At 42.0% G+C, this 23749-nt stretch overlaps 1 protein-coding gene across 1 annotated transcript in view; it reads left to right on the top strand.

The window, feature by feature from the left end:
• Positions 1–17151, top strand: part of LOC147449977 (zinc finger (CCCH-type/C3HC4-type RING finger) family protein) — an 83122-nt gene extending 65971 nt beyond the window's left edge. Inside the window, exon 8 of the mRNA XM_086522329.1 lies at positions 16787–17151. The gene's annotated coding sequence lies outside the window, so the exon portion shown is untranslated. The remainder of the gene's footprint in view (positions 1–16786) is intronic.
• The last annotated feature ends 6598 nt before the right edge of the window (positions 17152–23749 follow it).

Raw genomic sequence — 23749 nt, 5'->3', positions numbered from 1 at the left:
ATGCGATACTACGGACCTTGCCAGATCTCCAAAAAGATCAATGATGCCTCCTTCCGATTGAAACTGTCTGACACTTGGAGGATTCACAATGCATTTCATGTAAGTCTCTTGAAACCTAGGTGATGTGCCTGATGATGGGGAGCCTGATGAGCAACCCAAAGTGGAGGAAAACGAGGAGATCCTTGTTCCTGAATAGATTTTGGCACATAAGGACACAAAGAATAAGGGTAAAGTAAGAAGGCGGTTCTTGGTTAAATTCAAGAACTATCGTGCATTGGATGTGAAGTGGATGGAGGAGGAGGACCTAGCAGATAGTCCTCAAATTGTTTACCTTGAAGCTTTTGGTTTAGCATAGTCTACTCCAAATGGAACCCAAAATTCAGCTTGGCCGCAGATCTGGTGCAGTGGGATGCACAAGAGGGGAGTTACTTCGCTCCTTTGTTAACAGATGCCTTGATTTTTAGAATACTAGAGTCACTGAGGTGTCTTTGAGCTTCAAGGATACTGAGAGCTGACAGTATTCTGCTGTATGACTTTATGAAATGGAATTCCCGAATATGAAACTGATTTGTTCTTGACTTGTTTTTAAGTGCAGGAACTGATAGACGAAATGACTGCAGCATTTTGGTCTAAATGATCTTGAATAGACATGGTTGCAATAGGGGTTAGTCAATCGGGCATCTATGAGGTCCCAATTGGATCTAGATGTGATTGCTAACTGCTTTGCCGATAAATCATGGTCTAAGATCCGATTGAATGTTGAATGTCATGTGATGTCCTGTGATGTCATGTGATGTGACTGTCGATTGGTACATGTGCTAGATGTGTGTTCCTAGTGCGTCGGTACTAACAGTCACTGTTTGCTAAGGCAGTTTATGGCTTCTGTCTGTTTTGGAGGCGTAATCGAGGGTGATTACAATGCTTTCAAGAGGGGGGTATGTCACAAAATGGTGACGTGGCAAACCCTAACACACACAGATACACTCCCAAAATGGGGCAGCAGAACCAGTGCAGCAGGACAGCCCCGTGAAACGCGGAAGGTCTGTTGACGTGGCATTTCCGTACAGTCTGCTGACGTGGCAGCGCGTGAATCACAGAGGAAATTGCCGAAGTTGGGAAAACAGCGAGCGACAGCTTTTTGAATGCTTTTTGGACAAGCCTTTGAAGCTTGCTTTATTCGACGCAAGAGAACTCTTTTGCTTTATTTTTTTTATGCGAGAGAGAGAGAGAGAGAGAGAGAGAGAGAGAGAGAGAGAGCTTTGATGCTTTATTTCCAGCAGGCTATATTTTTACAAGCTTTTGATTTTCAGCTTTTGGCTCTGCTTTTAGCATCCCTTGTAACCTTTAAATATGTGAGTAGGCCTCTCACAACTCAAAGCATCTGGACGCAGAGTCTGAGTGTGAGCGCCTGCCCGCACTCTTGTACTTTGAACTCAGATTAATACAAAAAGAAATACCGAAAGGGGCGTCAGTCTTTGGGGCCAATATCTCTAGGCACGGAACTCCGCGGGGCCGGTGTCAAATAAATTGTGAACTGTGAACTGTTTTGAAGTGGTTATTTGGTGTTGTCGTGGTAGATTCTCGACTTGGAGTGTCCAAGTCTGCTACAGATTTTCTCTGGGTGACCCCACCTTGTCACTGTGCCTTTATGGAGTTAATTTCCTAGTATCCACCAACTTGTTATGTGCGACGGGGGGGACCTACATGATCTTGAACTGAGCCTAGACATCCTCTTACTATACGAATTCCAGTGGCGACCAACTTCTCGCCTGCGGGTGAAACTACTGTTTACATTGGTCATACAATGTCCGACCATTTGCAACTTCAAAAAGAGGGTCTTAAAATTAAAACAAAAATCATTGGAAAGAAACCAACAACTAAGGTTAGCAGTTGCCACGTCCTCGTGACATAGTTAACAATTGCCACGTCCTCGTGACAGAAATGCTGCAGTCATTTCGTCTTTCAGTTCCTTGAGTCAAACAAGTCACATAGTATAGATCATTTATGTTCAATTTCGGGAATTCTATTTCATAAAGTCATACAACAGAATATTGTCAGCACTACAGTATCCCTGAAACCCAAAGGGATATCAGTGACTCTATTCAATCGAGGTAATCTGTGACAAATGAGCGAAGTGACTCCCTTCTTGTGCATTTAACCCTACTGATCCGCGGGATCTCTCGAAGTAGACTTAGCTAAACCGAATGCCTCAAGGTAAAGTTCATAAAATCTTAGGAGTATCTGCTAGGTCCTCCTCCTCCATCCCCTTCGCATCCAATGCTGGAGAGCTCTTGAATTTAACTAAGAACCACCGAATCACTTTACCTCTCACTTTTCTTTCCTTGTGTGCCAAAATCTGTTCAGGAACGAGTATCTGCTCGCTCTCTTCTACTTCTGGTTGCTCATTAGGCTCCCCATCAACTGACACCTCACCTTGAAAAGGTTTCAAGAGACTCACATGGAATGCATTGTGAATCTGCTAAGTATCTGGCAGCTTGAGGCGAAAGGAGACGTCATTTATCTTTTCTTTAATCTGGAAAGGGTCATAATACCTCATGCTAAGTTTTGGAAAAAGCTGCTCCTTTCCCTTTTGTTTCCTTAGGCGTATCTTTTCAAAACGTAAGAGCACCAGTCGTCTTTCTTTAATTTCAAGCTGTAGCGATGTTGATCTGACGCCTTTCTTGTGTCGTTCTTAAGACTTCTCTAGAGCCTCGTGGACCTTGGCAAAAGCAGTGTCCAAGTCCCTCGTGTACCGGTCGGCTTCAAAAATCTTGTCCTTAGTGCTGAGAAAGGGAGGAACCTTTTGAGCACCGCGCTTTCCCCGTCGAAGAGTGAACCGTGTTATTGTAGGCAAATTCCACTAAAGGCAAAAAACTTTTCCATTGAGTCTTCTGATCAGAGATGTAAGACTTCAACACATCCAAAACAACTAAATTTGCGATCTCAGATTGTCCATCTGTCTGCGGGTGGAAAGATGAGGAGAACTGCAACCGTGTGCCAATGTTCTACCAAATAGCCCTCCAAAACAAACTCGTGAATTGGGGATCTCTATTGGAGACTATTGTCTCAGGCGTGCCATGCAACCGAAATATCTGTCAAATGAACAATCTTGCTAAATGGTCCGGCTCGACTGTTTTTTTCATTGGAATGATGTCACAAGACAGGCACCACGTGCCAATAGAAAAGAACAGACTGAGCAGACATTTAGCACTTCAATAACAACTGAACCGAACGAGAGAGACGACGCGACACGAAGTGGCGGAATTCCACCCCAGAGAGTATTGGCCCCCAATCTTGGCGCCCCTTTTGGTATTTTTTTATATTGCATCAACACAATACAAGCCGTTACTCCACGCTCTGCACCTTTTCCCATAACAGTGCCAGAGAATGAGCCCATGGCCTCGTATGTAAAGTCCCTAGACTAAAAAGCAGTTTACATGAAAAGCAGTAAACTCAAAAGCATCTGGGTGAAAAGTAGGTGCTCAAAAGCTGCTAGCATAAATCACAAAAATCTGCACAACTGTCTCGTCAGCAATCAACGCAAAAGGCAGAAATCCGTATAGTCTGCCACGTCATCATGTCAGTGCAAAATCCAGGTTGTCCGTACTGTTCTGCCATGTCATCAACTCTCCACTCTGACTTCTGTGTGTGAGGGTCCAGCTTTATTTTAATGCCTTTATGTCACTTGGGCCCCATCGGACGGGGTCCCATAAGTTGGCGAGAACTTCTATAAAAATAGACCCACTTGGCAAGGATTTGTAAGCTGGTGAGAACTTCAACTTCTTCTGCTGCTTCTAGGGTTATAGGGCCTAGGCCCCTCGGTGGGGATCTGCAAGTTGGCTCCATTCTTCATTGGCTTGACACGTCGGGAGTTTGTGACATCCCCTCTTCTTGAAAGAAAGTAATCGTCCACGATTACATCATATTTGCAAAACAACTCAAGTTAGCTCAAAAATATTTCCGAGGGACAATTATTTTGCTCTTTTTTTGTTAAGGAGTGGGCTTCTCCTTTCGTCCAGATCGGAACTTTTGATATTTTGGCGTGGTAAAATTAGCCATCACACCGAGACCGCATTGATCTTCCATGGGTGTCTTGATGCACTAAAATTACATACCTAGGCAATCACATCCAATTAGGAATATTTAGTGGTTGGCACATCACAATGCAACATGAATGCTCACATATGCATGTTACAAGAGACTACGAACAACGCCGCTGAGCACTCTCTCGAGACAAACGGACTGCGGTATGAAGCTACTTAACAACTACCTCGTCACCCCCCCCCCCCCCCCCCCCCCGCAAATAACCTAAAAAAGGTTCGGGCTATGAGTTTTGAGGACTGTACAACCAACCGCTCACCAGACCGTAGCTTGCGTTGCTTGGAGGTTCAAGCATACAACCAAATGCTCCCCAGACATCCCGTCAACGTCGTTCGGAGGTTTTCTAGCATACGACGAATCGCTCCCCAGACAGCCCCTCTGCGTCATTCCAAGGTTTTCAAGCATACAACGAAACACTCCCAGACATCCCGTCTGCATCGTTTCGAGGGTTACCAAAACATCATTTCTCACTACTCCACGCGGGAGTAAAATCACCAATCATTGAAACAAGTATTAAAACCAGAGTCAAACAATTCAAATCGGCACCAAGAGAGGTTTAAAACAGATACCATTTATTTCAAACAAATTCCAAACAAGTTCCAAACAAAACTCAAACTTAAAAAGCAATCTCGACATCAGTCGAGCTTGAAAAGCCAATTGACTTTCCATCCTGAAACTTTCATAAAAAATTAGGGTTAGTCCGTAGCTTGCGTTGCTTGGAGGTTCAAGTATACAACCAAACGCTCCCCAAACATCCCGTCTGCGTCGTTCGGGTTTTCTAGCATACAACGAAACGCTCCCCAGACGTCTCGTCTACGTCGTTCTGAGGTTTTCAAGCATACAACAAAACATTCCCCAGACATCCCGTCTGCGTCGTTCCGGGGTTTTCAGGCATACAACGAAACGCTTCCCAGACATCCCGTCAGCGTCGTTCCGAATACCAAAACATCATTTCTCACTACTCCACCCAGGAGTAAAATCACCAATCATTGAAACAAGTATTAATTAAAACCAGAGTCAAACAATTCAAATCGGCACCAAGAGAGGTTTAAAACAGATACCATCCATTTCAAACAAATTCCAAACAAGACCACCAAAAAAAACTCAAATTTAAAAAGCAATCTCGACATCAGTCGAGCTCGAAAAGCCGATTGACTTTCCAGCCTGAAACTTGCATAAAAAATTAGGGTTAGGTTCCTTCCATAAGGTCGTTGAGATCCGCCCGTGGGGCGGTAGGCTTTGGCTTTCATCCGAAACTTTACTTTAGACTTTAGGACACATAGAAACTTTGCAAAAGAAAACCTGTAACGGGAATTGATACTTTAAACACACACGGCTTGGAAGCTAGAGCGCTACCAAGCACATGCCGACCAAGCACATGCCGACACCTGCTGGCCCCAAAGACTCGCGCCCCTTTCGGTATTCTTTATTGTATTCAAAGAGGGAATAAAACCTGTGATTTTCTACAAGCTGACTTGCATAATCCGGGCTGAAAATGACTTGTTCTGGCCCAATTTCGTTTAGCATATCTGTACTAGGACGCTTCATAGACAATATCCCCACGCAAAGATGACTTTCCCGACGCATACGGACATTTTGCAAAACCTGGCAAGAATCTGCAGCACGCTGAATTCTCTGTTTTCTTACCTGAAAATGCACCAAATCACCTGTACAGCAGTCCCCTCGCGTCCCCAGACCTCTTGGGGTTATTACGGACCGTTTAGGGCCGAAACCCTAAACCTGAAAAAATACACAGCAGGCTGTATTTGCCTGTTTTGGGCTCCGTTTCGTGAGCCGGTCGCATCCTTAACAAGTCCTCGAGCTCCCACACCTGTAGGGCTACTTGCCCTTTGAATTGGACGAGATTTCTGACGTGAAACCTCTCCAAATTCACCTGTACCTGCGGGGGATTAGCAAATAGCTAATCCAGTACCTGTGCAAGAGGCATATGCCTCGGCAATCGCGCATAAACCCACACAACTGTACATAGGTCAAATGAAAAGCCCTCTTGTGGGGCATCACTTAACTGTACGGAGGGGAGAGAGAGAGCAGTGAATGTTGTGCAAGGCTTCAATTCTTGCACTTCACTGTACATAGAGGCAAGCACATAGTAGCTTTGGTACCTGCAACAATCCACCATATGGCTGAAAAATGAAGCCCCACATTTTGTTTTAATGCTTCTCTCTCTCTTAAGTTGGAAAAATGCCCAAAAATGTGCCAAGTGGCACTCATGCATTAATTTCTCGCTTTGGACCTTCTAGCCTAAAAATATCTCAACCGGTTGCTCAGTTGACTTAGCGGTAGAGTAATGAAATGTTTCTCTTGTCATTCTGGAGCTAATGACGTAAAAAGATTTCATGGCCCAAAATAGCAGTTCCCTAAAGAGATGCTTTTATTGGACTCTCATTGGTCATCTGACCATCTTTCACCACTGGGACCACATCAAAAAATGCAATGTAGCCTTGTTCTCGGGTGATTTTCTCCGGGTGACCCCACCTTGTCATTGTGCCTTTATGGAGTTAATTTCCTAGTATCCACAAACTTGCTAAGTGCTACGGGGGGACCTACATGATCTTGAACTGAGCCTAGACATCCTCTTACTATACGAATTCCAGTGCCGACCAACTTCCTATCTGCAAGTGAAACTACCGTTCACATTGGTCATACAGTGTTCGACCATTTGCAAATTCAAAAAGAGGGTCTCAAAAATAAAACAAAAATCATTGGAAAGAAATCAACAACTAAGGTTAGTAGCTGCCACGTCCTCGTGACAGTCGTAGCCGACCGAAGCATGATCCACAAACTCTTGAATAGTTGAAACAAGCCTCGACAAGCAATGTTCCGGTGGCGGTGATGGTAGTCCCAAGACCTGGCAATCACACTAGACCTCCAAGGTTTTTAGCTTGAAAAGAAACACCTATTGAGAGATGTTGAGAAATTTCAAGCATAATCTTGCACGACACTGTCTTTGGAAAAACAGTAGCTCGAAAAAAATCTTGGGTCCTTCTCTTGAAAGTGATCTTTATGGCTTATGCCATGTAAGACATGAGTGGTGAAGATCGGAGCGCGCCTAATGTGCGATGAAGTAAGGATGGGAGTGCCTAATAAGTCCGAGGTCGGGACCTGAAGATACTTCAAATTAGTCCGGGGTCGGGACTCGAAGATACTTCAATTAAAATTCCAGTAGTCTGTGGTTTGCTCTGTCTGCTCTTTTGTAGGACTGGTATGCTTTCAGAATAGCACATGCCTGATGCTCTGATACCACCGTCACAAGACGGGCACCAGGTGCCAATAGAAAAGAACAGACTGAACAGACTTTTAGCACTTCAATAACAACTGAACTGAAAGAGAGAGAGACGACACGTGACACGGAGTGGTGGAATTCCACCCTAGAGAATATTGGCCCCAAACCTCGGCGCCCATTTCGGTATTTCCTTATATTGCATCAACACAGTACAAGCCGGTACTCCACACTTTGCACCTTCTCCTAGAAGAGTGCTAGAGAATGAGCCCATGGCCTCATATTTAAAGGCCTTGGGCCCAAAAGCAGTTTATATGAAAAGCATCAAACTCAAAAGCATTGGGTCCAAAGGTAGGTGCTCAAAAGCTGTCAGCGTAAATCACGGAAATCCGTTCAACTGCTACCTTCTTATGTCAACGCAAAATCCGGGTTTTCCGTACAGTTCTGTCACATCATCAACTCTCCACGCTGACTGCTGTGTGTGAGGGTCCATCTTTATTTTTATGCCTTTCTGTCACTTGGGCCCCACGTAAATTGGTGGGAACTTCTTTGAAAATGGACCCACTCGGCGAGGATCTGTAAGTTGGTGAAAAGTTCAACTTCTTCTGCTACTTTTAGGGTTTAGGCCCCTCGGCCAGGATTTGCAAGTTGGCTCCATTCTCTAGTGGCTTGACATGTCAGCAATTAGTGACAAATGAAGTGAGCTTGCTTGTTGGCTTCCGAGACAATGCATCTGCCACTAAATTTTTTTGACCCTGAACTGGACAATCTGGAAGTGAAACTGTGACAAGATGTTAGCCCACCGCATCTGCTTTTCCAAAAGCTACTTTTGTGACAAGAAGTAGCGCAGACTTTGATGATCTGTAAAAACTATGAAATCAGCTCCGAGTAAATAATGTCGCCACTATGTAAGAGCATGGATCACTGCCAATAGCTCTTTCTCATAGATCTGGGCTACCAATTCTGGCCTTGAAAACATTGTGTTTTCATAAGCAATCACATGGCCTTCTTGCATCAATAAACTTCAAATGGCTTTTGCAAATCAGGCAAAGCCAACATTGGTCCAATAGTCAATTTTTCCTTAAGTGTCTGAAAAGCAGTTACCTCTGTCGGTCCCCACGAGAAAAGGACTCCTTTCTGAGTCAATAAGTGCAAAGGCGAAGCTATCTCTGCAAACTTCCGAATGAACCGCCGACAGTAAGAGCACAAGCTCAAAAAGCTTTGAACTTCAAAGTTCATGAACATTCTTCAAGTCACGCAATCGCGGATAGTCTCAATTTTGGCCAGGTCCATTTGTACTCCTTCTGAGGCATTGTGTCCCAAGAAACGTATCTCTAGCAAGAAAAACTCGCTCGTTTTGGCATTAATAACCAATCTATGATCGCGCAATGTCTGAAAGTCCTGTTGCAGATGGTGTCGGTGCTCTACTTCATTCTTGGAGAAAACTGTAATTGCATCAAAGAAAGTGCCCACAAAAGATTGATGCTCTCTGAAAATCCTATCCATCATTCGGTTGAAAGTTGCTGGAGCATTTGTAAGCCCAAAGGGCATCACCAAAACTTCCTGCTGAAACAAGAGGTTCCTTGAAGTTTGTCAAAAGTAATATCGATCCTTGGAATCAAGAATTTGTTCTTGATAATGATTTTATTGAGAGCTCTATAGTCAATGCACATTCTCCAAGATTCGTCTTTCTTTAGTATTAGTAAAACCGGAGAACAATAAGGTGAAGTACTAGGCTGGATGAGACCCTTTTCAAGAACGTCTTTCACTTGGTTCATCATTTCTTCATTCTGGGCTGGCTAATAGATAAGGTGGCCGGTTCGGTGGTGTGGTTCCAGGGATTAAATCAATAGTGTGGTCCTCAGGACAAGATGGAGGTTACTCGCTTGGTAGGCCTTCTGAGAAACAGTCAGCATGTGTGTGTGTAGAAATTCTTGTCGTTCTTTGTCTAATTTAGACATGTTCGTTCGTTGTTCATCATTCAATTCCTTCAAATAGATGGAGGCACCTCTTGTACCAGAAAGTATAAGAGCTTCAAACCGGCAATCTTCGAAGCTGTTTGTTCCGATCGAGGAAGTCTTCAGGATTATGGTGCAGCCATCTGACCCTGATCCAGTGCAACCGGCTCTTCCACCGCCGTTGCCCCCACCTCTCCCACCACCACCGCCAAGCTACGATGATTGGAGCCCATATGGATACCCTTATTATCCGTACCCGAGATACATGTATAACCAACCGAAAGATTTCAAGTATGGCGACACGGGATGAAAGATTGGAAGAAAGCATTGTAGTTCCTACAGCAATTCGACAACATCCATGCTTTGGGGAACTATACAGAAGAATCCAAGATTTCTCAAGCAGCAAAATTTCTTAGAGATAATGCTATGCAGTGGTGGAGTTCAACGCGACGCAACCGCATGCTCCAAGGACCCAGCAAGATTTCAAGACAATATTTGGATTATATGACTTCTCTCTTTGAAGTCTGGATCTTGGTAGAATGGGGTAACTTGAAAATGCTTGCCACAGGGACTATGGACGACTATAACCAAAGGAATATTGCATGTCCAAGCAAGTCTCAACTATGCAAGAGCTTATGGACCATGCCACGGTCGGCTACAAATTGATGAAAGGCAAGCTAGAGTTTACTACAGCAGTAACTCCGGCCAACAACTAGAACTCTCAGCAACAACGAACAAATACTCGAGATTCTCATGAAAGTCAACCGCAAAGGCCTCGTTTGACGCCTCAACAACGAGACACCTTATTACAAGAAGACGGATGCTTTGGATGCTTTCAACCAGGGCATAACTACTTTGGTTGTCCCCAACGCATTGACAAATCAGCGGAGCCGACGCCTGCACCGATGGTCGATAGAACCCCAAGACCATCTCCAGCCAAACGAGCTAAAGCGGCCATTGGACTTGTACCTGACATCTATGGCATACGCCTTGAAAGTACATATGAATTGTGTCGAGCATATGGCAAAGTCAACGGCTTCAAAGCCCTAATTTTCTTCGACCCAAGAGCTACTCAAAACCTTATCCATCTAGAATTCTTTGATTATGATCCACAGGGTGGCGAAATTGAAGCTGAGTTAGCTATTGATCAAACCGAGAAGGTGGTACCTCTCATGGATGCTCTTCGAGTAACCATCCAAGGATATCACGTAAAAGCCGATTTCCACATTATGAAGTTGGGTAATTGCGACGTTCTCTTGGGCATTCCTCGACATGACAAGAATGATGTGCCTCTCCAGATCCAGAACTAAACCATTACCGTGATGCAGAAGGACAAGCCAGTCGTACTCAAAGTTTGATTGTCCGAACAAAAACCTGAATGAATCATTTAGTTGTTTTAAATACTTTTGAACTCTATTTGATGAAGTACTGTTTGAAATTTGTTTGTAATGGATCATATTTGTTTTAAACTTGTCTTGGTGCCGATTTGAACTATTTGACTCTGATTTGAATACTGCTTGGTGATTTACTCTCGGGTAGAGTAGTGAGAAATGCTTGCGCTGTGCACATACTCTTGGTCCGGACCCTTGTGGTTATTTGCGGGAGGAGTATTGAATGTTTGAAAAGTGTTGTTTTTACTTATGGCCGGGACCCTTGTAGTTATTTATGAGGGGAGTATTGTTGTTATTACTCATGGCCCGGACCTAGATGATTATTTACAGGGGGAGTGGTTACACTCAACACCTCCAAACGACGTAGGCTGCGGTCTGGGGGGACGTTTGGTTGTAAAAGGCCTCTATATCTCATGACTCGTAGCTTTGTAGGTTATTTGCAGAACAAGTGATGAGGGAGTCGTTGAACAGCTCATGGCCTGGACCAAGATGGTTATTTGACGGGGGAGTTTTCATCAACAGCTTTATGTTTCTGTCTTGTAACATGCATACGTGAGCATTTGTGTTGCATTGTGATGTGCCGACCATTGAATACTCCTTGTTGGATGAGATTTTTCTGTGAAACAAACGACCCAGTGTATCAAGAGCTCCAATATGGAATGAGACTTCTTATTAGATGAGGTTTTTCTGGGAAGCCAACGACCCAGGATATTAAGAGCTCCAATTTGGAATGAGAAAACTGATTGTCCCTCGGATTGTTCCTTGGAATGACTCGAAATTTTTTGAGCTAACTTGAGTTGTTTTGCAGATATGTTGTAATCGCGGACGATTACTTTCTTTCAAGAAGGGATGTCACAAACTGCTGACGTGTCAAGCCACTAAACAATGGAGCCAACGTGCAGATCCCCAATCGAGGGGCCTAAACCCTAAGAATCAGCAGTAGGAGAAGAAAAAGAAGCAGAAGAAGTTCCCACCAACTTATGGGACCCCATCCGATGGGGCCTAAGTGACCTAAAGACATTAAAATAAAGCAGGACCAATGCACACCGAAAAGACTAGGGTAGAGAACTGATGACGTGGCAGCAGCTATACGGACAACCCGCAGAATGCGTTGACATGCTGATGTGGCACTTGTACGGATTTCTACGTTTGATGCTGATGACATGGCAATTGTACGGATTTTCGCAAAATGCGTTGGCAGCTTTTCGACCAGTTGCTTTTGAGTTTGAAGCTTTTTATGTAAGTGCTTTTCATAGGCCAAGTGCATGTGCCATGGGCTATGCTGTGGCATGCTTCTACGTGAAGGTGTAGGGATTGGAGTATCGGCATTGTACCGAGTTTAAGCAATATAAAGAAATACCGAAAGGGGCGCCAACGTTTGGGACCTGTGTTGTCTTGGGGTGGAATTCCGCCACTCCCCGTCTCATGTGTCTTGCGTCTCTTTCAGTTCAGTGTTAGTTAAAGTGCTTAAAGTTGTTCAGTCTGTTCTTTTCTGTTGGCACGCGGTGTCCGTCCTCATGACGTCTTTGGATTGTACGAGTATTTGGTGATGCCTTTTGGTCTTACGAATGTTGATGCAATGTTTAATATGATGATGGACAGGATTTCCAGAGAGTATTGGTCATTTGTCGGCACCTTTTTCGACGATATCATCGTATTCTCCAAGAATGAGGCAAAGCATCAACACCACCTGCTACAGGTTTTTCAAGCACTACGGCAACATTGGTTGGTGGTTAATGGGAAGAAGAGCGAGTTTTTCTTACCAAGAGATCCACTTTTTGGGACACATTGTCTCTGCGGAGGGTGACGATATCATCGTATTCTCCAAGAATGAGGCAAAGCATCAACACCACCTGCTACAGGTTTTTCAAGCACTACGGCAACATTGGTTGGTGGTTAATGGGAAGAAGAGCGAGTTTTTCTTACCAAGAGATCCACTTTTTGGGACACATTGTCTCTGCGGAGGGTGTCAAAATGGACCCGGCCAAGGTTGAGACCATTCGAGATTGGCCAGATTTGCAGAATGTCCATGAGATTCGAAACTTTTTGGGTTTATGCTCTTACTATCGGTGGTTTATTGCTTCTTCTTTGCATTTTTTAACGTAGAAAGGGGTTCCTTTCTCATGGGGACCATCTAAGATAGCAGCCTTCAAGACTCTCAAAGAGAAGTTGATAACTGGTCCAGTGTTGGTTTTGCCAGACTTGCAAAAGCCATTTGAGGTATTTTGTGATGCATGTGGTCGTACTCTGGGAACAATCTTAATGCAGGAGGGCCATGTTATAGCTTATGAGAGCAGAATGTTTTCCAGACCAGAACGGGTTGCACAAATTTACGAGAAAGAGCTTTTGGCAATTATCCATGCTCTTACTCAATAGCGACACTTTCTACTCAAAGCCGATTTCACAGTGTTCACCGATTACCAGAGTTTGCGCTCTTTTTGTCTCAGAAACAACTTTCAGATAAGCAGATGCAGTGGGAAAACATTTTGTCACAATTTCACTTTCAGATTGTGCATGCTCAAGGACAAAAGAATGTGGTGGGGGATGCACTGTCTCGTTTCCTTTGGTTTTGGCTATTTCGGCAATTCATCATCACAACTTTGAGGATATGGTAGATTAGATGTCATAGATCCGGATTTTGCAGACATTTTTGATCGATTATAGAGTGGGGAAGCGGTTACTAGCTATTCTCTCAAGGCTATTTGATGCGGCAAAAACTTGTGTGTGATACAACTATGTTGAGGAATAAGGTTTTGACATAGTGTCATTGTGCACCTCCATCGTGGTATAGAAACCACCTTGAAAGGTGTGGAACAGTTTTTCTATTGGTTGAGGTTCAAAAAGGACGTGGACAAGTTTGTTCACAGTTGTTTAGTATGCCAAAAGGTCAAGTTTGACAGGCATAAGGCACCAAGTCTTTTGCAACCTTTACCTATACTTAATCGGCCTTAGAAAAGTATAGCAATGGATTTTAATTTTGATCTTCCCAAGACTCAAAGTGGGCACGATGGCATCTGGGCAGTCATCGACAAATTTTATAAGCAGGCTCATTTTGTCTTGGTCAAGAAGACGGTTAAGCCAGATCATTTGGCTAAACTGTTTGTTTCAAATATATTTTGATTACATGGCATGCCTCAATCTATAGTTTTAGATAGAGATCCCCGTTTTACTAGTTTGTTTTGGAGGGCAATCTGGGAGAATATTGGTACTCGGTTACAATTCTCGTTTTCTTTCCACCCACAGACAGATGGGCAATTAGAGATTGCTCTCGACTTGTTGAAGTCTTACATCTTTGATCAGAAGGCTTAGTGGGAGAAGTATTTGCCCTTGGTAGAGTTTGCCTACAACGACATAGTGGATATGAGGAAGGCGCCATTTGAGATCATCGAGGGTGCTAAGAAGGTTCCACCTATTGTAAGCACCAAGGATAGGATTTTTGAAACAGATCACTACGTTCAAGATCTGGACACTGCTTTTGCTAAGGTGCGCAAGGTTCTTCAGAAGTCTCAAGCACAGCATAAGAAGGTAGTGGAGAAGCATCTACGTGACTTGTAGCTGAAGGAAGATGACTAGGTGCTTCTACGGTTTGAGAACGCACGCCTACGGAAACAAAAGGGTAAGGAGCAACTTTTTCCAAAGCTGAGTATGCGATACTATGGCCCTTTCCAGATTCAAAAGAAATGATGTATCCTTCAGATTGAAGTTACCCGATACTCGGAGGATTCACAATGCATTTTATGTGAATCTATGAGACCTTTCAAAGGTGAGGTGACAATGCACAAGGAGCTAGAGGAGCCAGCCCAAAGTGGAAGAGATAGAGGAAAATTCTCATTCAGAACATGTCCTGGCTCATAAGGAAAGGAAAGTGAAACGGATTAGATAATAGTGTGTCTCAAGATCCCGACGATTGAGACTCACGTGCCAGGTGCGAGGGCACAAGGAAAGAAAGGAAAGGGAATCAGCTGGTAGATTTGAGAATTCCACAGATCGAGATTGAGGTACCAAGCAGCGTAACCGCGAAACGCGTTTTAGTAGGCCGGCCTGAAACACGAAACGTGTGAAACAGCCAAAACGTTTCACCTGTGGGGTAAAACGCTTGTAGTGAAACGCCTAAAAACCAATTCCCTTTAGAGAATTTGGCCATTAAAAAGTTATTTATTTATTATGTATATACTATTTCAAGGTTAACAGAGCATGTGTCTCTACTCACTGCAACGTGAAGACCTATTTTGTCTATACATAAGTCTATATATACACAAATTGGTGTTTCGGTGAGACGTTTCAGTGAGGCATTAGCCTAGGGTGAAACGCCATGTTTCGGGGTGAAACGTTTTGCGGTTACGCTGGTGCCAAGGACAGGAAGGCCAGCAGGGCTACAAACAGATCAAAGGGCACGAGAAAATAACAGAAAGGTAAGCTAGGTCCACCGGATAATTTGGTCAAGGGTACTTTTTGGCCCTCGATGCAAAGTCGACGAAGAGAACCTCGCAAATTCTCTTCAGAGAGAGTTGTATCTTGAAGCTTTTGGGCTATTAGCAGTGTTTATGCCAAAAGTTACCAGTGATTCAAAAAGGTTGAATCTCGTACGGTGCGAACTGCACAAGAGGGGAGCCCATAGATTGTCTAGATTGAATAAAGTCACTAATTTCTCTCTGAGATTTTAGGGTACTGACGGACTGACAGTATTTTGCGGAATGATTTTATGAACTGTGTGCATTGAATTGGAAATTTCCTTGATTGAACTAAAAACATGTGCTCTTTCATGTGTGTATTGTTAGAGACGTGTAGAGAAAGACGAAATGTCTGTAGCATTTTTTCTGATGAATGATTTGAACTTAGTGCATCTAGACATCTATTAGAGATCGATGAGATCTGGATGTGATGGCTAAGTGAATTAGAACTGAGCGAGATTCTAGTGAGATCTGGATGAGAGGACTGTATACTATTGTGAGTGCATCAAGAGTTCTAGGTGGAATGAGATGGTTGGATTGAATGATTGAAAACACGGTGTTCGGTGTGAACTAAGTGTGTGATTTTGTGAACTGCATGCTATGTGGATGTGCTGTCTTGTGTGGACGTCATAGGCATGGGTTTCTTGATTGAAATGTGAAAAGAAAGGATATGAATCTAATAGTAACAAGATTTAGTAGATCAAGACATCCATGAAAAGATCAGTGTGGTCTACATGTGATTGCTAAATGGTTACAATGATCAGGATTTGTATCTGAGACCCTCGATAGAAATGTGATTAGTCAGTGACTGATGTCTTTATACTATGTAGAAGTGTTGGATTGGTGGAGTCTGGTGCATGAGTACATAGAGTCAGTGTCTACTGAAGAAAGTTTTTGTCCTTTGGCTGTTTTTCCAGGCGTAATCGAGGGCGATTATAATTCTAGGGGTAAATGTCACAAAGTGATGATGATCTGGCATGACCAACTGGAAGAGAAATGGCCGAGTGGAAAAGAGGTGGGGCCCAAAACCCTAAAAGACAGAAGCTTGGACTCTGGGCGAGATTTTTGTAAATCGTCCTGACATGCTGACGTGGCAGGTTGTATGGATTTCTGCGATTTGCGTTGGGCTGATGACGTGGCAGTTTTGCGTGAGCTTTTGGAAGCCGATGTTTTTGGGTTTGCAGTGCTTTTGATCTGGTCTGCTTTTGGGCATCCCTTATAAGAATAAAAGAGCCCTTGGGCCTCTCACTTTGCAGAGCATTTGGGCACAGAGTCTGAGAGCAAAGGACTCGGGAGTTGTACTTTGCTATGAGCAATAATAAAGAAATACCAAAAGGGGTGCTAGTCCTTGGGGCCAGTGCTTTTGGGCACGGAACTCCGCCGTGCCGTGTCGACTCCCTCTCTCTATAAGTAAAGTTAAGTGATTTTGAAGTTTTTGTTCATGTGTTGCTATTGATTTCTCGCTTGGAGTGTCCAAGCCTGTAACACACACACACACACACACACACACACACAGAGAGAGAGAGAGAGAGAGAGAGAGAGAGAGAGAGAGAGAGAGAGAGAGAGAGAGAGAGAGAGAGAGAGAGAGAGAGATTTTTGGAGTACTCCTGATCTTCCCGTTTTGTATGATGTGGGATGAATCAGGTGAAGGCATCTCATCAGCTGTTGGAGTTAATGGAACTTTATCAAAGATGAGAAACATTGTTGTTGCTTTGATCTGTGGTAGGCAAGCTAAATGCCTCATAACAATTTGTCTTCCAAATGGCTTGGTAAAGTCATTGGCTATTGCAGATGGTCTTCATGGGGCAGGATGCTCCTTATATGTGTATTTTAATGTTGAAATGTTCTCTTGTGTTGATCTCAAATGAAGGATTTCAAGCATTGGATAGTATCAGTGATGCTTATTATAATGCTTATGGGCCTGTTTCCAATTAACTCGCTTTATGGGTTGCGAGTGCTGTATGGTTGATGTTGTATGCTCTTTGACTGGTAGAGGCTTTCAAATTGGAGTGGTTGGCTAAATTGGAATTTGAATAATTTTGAATCCTCTCTATAAGTTGTTAAGTGACCACTAGGTGGGCTCTTGTTTGCTAAATTGCTGTGCCTTGCCTGTTCATTCATATGATCATTGGATGGTCTAGCTACATTTTTTTGTTTTCACGCGAGCGTGAACGCTTCTTGCAATGCTTTCAGGTGATGGTGAATGTAAAGTGTGACAAACTTCCTATGTATACTAGGTGCAAGATGGCCTAATGGTAGTAACCAGTCGCCTTCGCTTCTGGCTGCAATTTATTGAAATGAGATGAAATGGAGTTTTTTCTGAGTCCTGTTCATATGGAATGTATGAAATGAAGTGTTCCTTCACATATGCAGTGAAGAGCAGTGCCTCTCTTAATGAATGTGAGGAGGATTGGACTAGTCACAAGGATCACTTTGATGACAAGGTGGGTCATCAGAGATGACATCCTAAGTGATCTTTGAAGAGAAGAATTAAGCATAGTAGATATACACATTCTCCACTTGCTTCTCAATCAGGCTCTTCAAAGATTGAGCCTCCGTGAAGAGGTTATTATGGTCTTAAGGGTATGCACAAATGATGCTTATCTTGCTTGGAAAGAGTCTGCTGGTTTCTCCTTGTTGATGACAATATAATCTCTTTTACAGTTGGAGAGAAGCATCTACAGCTCAAGATAAAATAGAGGATCGGGATATCATGCCAGAATGAGTAGAGTTTAACCCCTCTTTGTAGGGACTTTTTTGGGCTCTTGTGGATATGGGTGGTACCCATGGTAGATACTCTCCAGAGTAAATCATTTCATGGTAAGCTCATAGGCTAAAGTCGATTCCGTAAAGCTCAAGGAGAGGCATCCTAAACAGGGCAAGAGTCTAGAATTGCTATTGTGTAGCAATTAGAGAGCATTTTCTTGACAACGTAGACAAATCCCGTTGAGAGTTATGCTTGGGCTCTTTGAAGTACATGCAGTCATGCTTTGAGTTATGAAATCGAGCCTACATTGATTCTTCAAGTAGTAAGCATTCTCGAGATCTTGTTCTTTAAAAATAGTTTTGATGAGAGTAAATAAGTTTCGTTAGGTGGTGCTTGGAAAGAATGTGTCACTCTTTGTCAAAATCTACCTAGCCATTGTTGGGAGAGAACCTTGCACAAGGGTCTATGCGAGAATTATACAATTTATACCTTTATACAATTTCAATATACATCAAGAGTAGCAAGAGCGATTGTATAGGGGAGGAGTTCTTAGTACCCAAGCTAACATGGAGTTTAGGCCATGAGCCGGACTGCATGTGAAGGTACCTAACGGATAGTATTACCCTTAATTGTGTGAATAAATATGTACTCAAGAAAATGACCAGGGTGAGTGTAGAGAGATGCATGGTAATGACAAAAGAGAAATTTTTAATGTCTTATTTAATTGAAACAGGCAAACCATGAATAATGCAATAATTTTTAATGTCTTATCTAATTGAAACAGGTAAACCATGAATTAATGCAATAATTTTTAATGTCTTATCTAATTGAAACAGGCAAACCATGAATTAATGCAATAATAAAATCTAGATATACCATAACTTCAAAATATAAATGACTAAGTAGAAGTATTGAACTTTGTAAGGGATCGATCGGTCCACTCATCCACATTCGCTTTTACTACGAACAAAGAGAATTTCACTTCGTCGAGAGTGACCCAAAACACCTCTTAACCTATTTGAGCCACAGATATAAGCCGAAGCCGTTTCGCCTCCTTGCATGAACGTGAGTTCTGTAAAGATTTCAAATACTAGGTGGTAGGAAGTCAACACCAACCATACCAACTTAGGCGTCACGCCTCTTAGGTGCTACATCAAGTATTTAAGCCAAGCCAAGTTGAGATCTCCGACAAGTTAGTCGTGTAGGTTATTCAACCTCCGACACTACCCATGTATATGAGCTTAACAGAAAAGAAGAAGATCTAAGTAACACTCCCGATTCCATATCATTTTATTTGAAGTTAACAGAAGTAGTTGATTCTAATCTTGTATGGACACTCTCTTGAAAAACAAAATACATAATTCCTGTCAAAATAGTATCCTACATATGCACAAAAAAATCTTTCCAAGGTGGTTAGAGTGAGGTCTCTACCCTTACATGTCTACTATAATCCATAAAAAGTCACTTCATAATCCAATCCAAAAACCCATTATCCATAATTCAATTCCATCACATGGATGACTACTCTACCCTACTATAGGTGATGCACATCCATCTTGCATAACCACTTTAACACATAACATGGTTGCACAAATTTTGACAACACAGCCATAACCAAAAAATAATCCAAGAGCCATACCAGGTTTCACGACAAAAACTTACAACAAAAATCATGTAGGATTTTTAACCCTTGGTCATAAACCATATTCCTCACTCAACCGACTCCCACACTTGGAATTTTTTACTATATCCATTGCAGTCAAACTGAGCCAATACACATTGTTCTTGAGGAATAATTTTTATGCATAAAAAGAAGTTCCATCAACGACTAAACATTAATTTTAAAACTCCATTTTGATAGTGTTTAGCCATGCATAAGCGATGTACTATGATCGTTCATCACCTTCTTTGTACATAGAGCAGTTTTGACCTAGTAGGGTGAAAAGCAATACATGCATGCACATGAGACATCCCATCCATCTTTGAAGTTCCATACATTATACAATATCACTTACATGAATCCAATCATAATGCAAAAAAGTCCCACCACTTTGTTAAACTATATGCCATAACATCACATGTAGGTACAAATTTTCTATTTTCAGACGCACGTATGACATACAAAAGAAAGTATTTGACCCTATATTAGTACATCAAGTTTAACATAGACATCTTATCACATCACCTCACCCATATGAAACTCATGATAACAACCGTGGCATAAAAAGAAAGCCATTTTATGCAAAACTACCCGTATGGTTCACGTTGACCAACCATATGTCCACACATAAGTTTATAAACATCAAAAACATGAAATAAAATCACCAAGAAAAATCATAAAATATGTATGGACCACTCATCAAACTCACGATCCTATATAATACTTTCCCTTGGTAGCATCCCTACTCATATATGTCATCTGATATAAAGAACAATTAATAACTCACTCATGAAGTGATGATTGTGATATGAATACATTCATGAGCATTTCTAATCAAGATTTTGATTTTGCCAGGTGGATTTTCTCATCCGAAAAATCTATATAGTGATTCTCGAAAGAGCCTTGGGTTCAAAATATTGATGAAGTGCAGTCGGCAACAAGTTATATTTTGATCATAACTCTTCACTTGGACGGAATTTTTATAGGATACAAAGAGAAAAGGCTTTGAATTATATGATTAATCTCTGATTCAAGGAGTCAAAACAATGTCTCTACCGTCTATGTGACGTGAAAGAAAAGAGTGCTTTTTATACATTATATGTCATCATAAACACGTAATATGCATATTAATCATAATGAAACAAGCATGGAGAATCTTTGTACGGATCCGAAAAACCCATACATGCTAATGTACGCAAAAAAAATCATTGAGAGCATAGTTTTTTGAAACCAAAAGTAGAGAGAGATGGCAATGGAGTATAGAGCTTCTTACGGTGATCAAGAAGCTTCTTGCTTTACCGTAAGAGAGTGATGATAAGATCTATGTAGAGGATTTTGCCACAAAGTTGATGTAGAGCACATACACAGTGAAAAGAGAAGAGAATATAGTAAGCAAGTAGAGAGAGATGGTTCTTCTTCTTCTCTCAAATGAGAGAGATTCTTATGAAAATGGTGATGAAAAGCTTACACCATTCCATATAATACGTACATAGCTGTATTCCATGCAACCGAGGTAGTGAAAGTTGAGCACTAATCTCTCGTATATGCTACGTCTCCAAACCGGAGTGCTCCCCAAGGCAAAAATCAGGTGTTTTCTTCTAGCCTGGAATAGCTCTCAACTTTTTGAAGCTTTTGCTAAAAACATGGCACAATTTTGAAAGTGAACTCTAGTCTAAACCATTCAATTTTTTCTACAGAGTTTTAACTTTGTAATCGCTATCTAGCAACTAATGAGATTGCGAGTCAATTAAACGGCATCGTGGTGTCCTAGTATAATCATGATACTTATCATACCATTCCGATGTATTTACGATGCTTTTTATAAAAATAATTCTCGCAAAATCCAAAAGGTATCGAAGTCCCTAATTCCTTGGGTACAATCAAAAAATTCATTCATGCGATTTGAGTGATAGACCTTATTGTAATATTTATTTTTTTAATGCATTTTAAAATAAGTTCAAGTTAATGTAATGGGATTCACAGTAATGATCCTTCCACCAACATTTGATTGTCTTTTGGAGTTGAACTTGACAATGATGGCCTTGTTCTCGACGGACAAATGAGCTAAATCGAAGTAATCCTCCATGTGCTCAATCCAATTCTCAATAACTTTGCCTACATATGTGCTTTCTTCGCTAAAGTGTCCAGGTTGTGTCTTTCAAAGCATAGCATCAATCTCGCAACCAATGATAGTCGGTTGAGGTGCAATCAGGATGTTGAAAACGACAGCCACTCCATTTCCTTTAGGAGGTATAATTGATTATTGTATCATATCAAATTCAAAACCCTATATTCAGTATTCTATTATGAAAATGTAAATGGTTGACAATATGTTGTACTAATCTTCCATCACTATTGGTCAAAAGGATGGGTGGGAGAGGAATTTTCAAAGCATAATTCGCCTGCCTGCCCCATGATTGGTGACGCGCCTTGTGAGTCAACAATCACACACATCCCTTTGCCCGACTGTCACACGCCCTTGCAGATTAGCGAGCTGCTCAACAATTGTGGGCGTTAAATTTTTATAAATTTTTAATAAAGGATTGTGAGTGTATATGTATATGATGATATACAGGATAATGCTAAGAAATAAAAATAAAGGAATAAGCAAAATAAATGGGTACTTAGCTTGACGGTCTGTGGTGGCATTTAGTCCAGAAATAGGGTGCACCTAGTTTTAGTTGAGAGCAATGATCAATTGAGCAATCGGTCTGCAAATCAATTGAACTTCACCGACGTCCAATCTCGCGTGTCCCAAAAGCAATAGTAATCGGCGGCAATAATATGCAATTTTTACAATAGATTTATGAGTAGCATAGTCGGCTTCATTATGTTAGCCAATTGTTGTCCCCGGTTGAGCAATGCCGGTGGCAAATTCCATAGTAGTTGTGTAACTTGAGAACTTTGATTAATGCCTTGCCCCTTGAGTTGTAGTGGAGATCGGAGAGAAGGCTTAGAATGGGCGGTCGAGAGTTTTTGAGAATAGCCTGCAAGGATTGTAGCTTTTGGGCGGTCAAGGCATTCAAAATTGAAGGTGGCCAATAAGTTTATGGTAGAGCGGCTAGTGTTAGGGAGATTGGGCGGCCAATAGTTTTGATAAATTTTTTATTTTATTTTTTCCTATCGTGCTTGTGCTCGGTGTTCGATCAAAGCAAATACCTTGAAGCAAGGATTTGGCAGGTGTGACTACCCTTTTAAGGAATTAAGGTCCCTAGGCGGTCGGTAAAAACGGTTAAATGATGGTCGCTCTTTTTATTGTGATAATATTAGGTTTGAAAAGGCTTTGAACCTTCACACGCAGCAAGAAGCAGTTGGCGCGTGGTTTCGGGCCGCGAGCAGGAAATAAAAAAATGGTCAAGGCTACAGGGCGCTTTGTTTGATGCAAGTTTGGTGTCATTTCACCGTAGTCGATAGGAAAAAAATATATGGCAAGGCTCGTTTCCTACGATAGCTGTTGCACATTCTGTCGACTCTTTAAATTGCAATTTTTTTTTTGCTTGTTGGTTCAATTGCTTTGAGAGCTTGCACCGGTTGAAGCTCAACCCCCACTCGATCCTCGATCTCTTGAAGATGGTCCACGAGGCCACGTCCATTGCATGGAAATTTTGGATCCGAGGCCTTCTAAATCTCCTTCAACTCTCTCTCTTATGCCGGGCCGGATTGACCGCCTGTTTAATTTTTCTTCAAGATCCTCGAAAGCTTTTTTTTCTTTAATTCTCGCCCTTTTGTTTCTTCGACTCTTGCTCTCTTTTGCATTCACAATCGATAAGAGTTAGCGATCAATTGATATTTACATTGACCATGCCGAATCTTGATGTCGATAAGCAAAATTAATTTGTTGATTTGTCGTTTAATCGCCGATTAGCTTCAATTTGCAAACTTGATAATGTCAATTTGCAATTTGTTTCTTGACTTTCTGAATTTGATTGTCGGTTTCCTTGAACCTGAGGCTTTGATACCACTGTTGGAAGAGAGGGGACACCGGTTGCTTGGATAATTCAACAATATATCACAGACTTCACCATCAACATGTCACCTTCTCTCCCAAATCCAAGTACACACACCTAGACTATGATAACACACACACACACACACACACACACACACACACACACACACACAAGAGAAAAGATTGACAAGGACAGAGTGTAAGAGATGTAGACATAATTAGGGAGTACACAGAATAACAAACCATAGCATAAGAGAGAGGGAAGGGAAAATTAAGAGCCTCTACACAAGA

This window comes from Adiantum capillus-veneris, chromosome 10, assembly GCF_014529385.1.
Source record: "Adiantum capillus-veneris isolate H3 chromosome 10, ASM1452938v2, whole genome shotgun sequence".
Taxonomy (NCBI): Eukaryota; Viridiplantae; Streptophyta; class Polypodiopsida; order Polypodiales; family Pteridaceae; genus Adiantum; species Adiantum capillus-veneris.
This window is presented reverse-complemented; position numbering and strand designations above follow the sequence as displayed.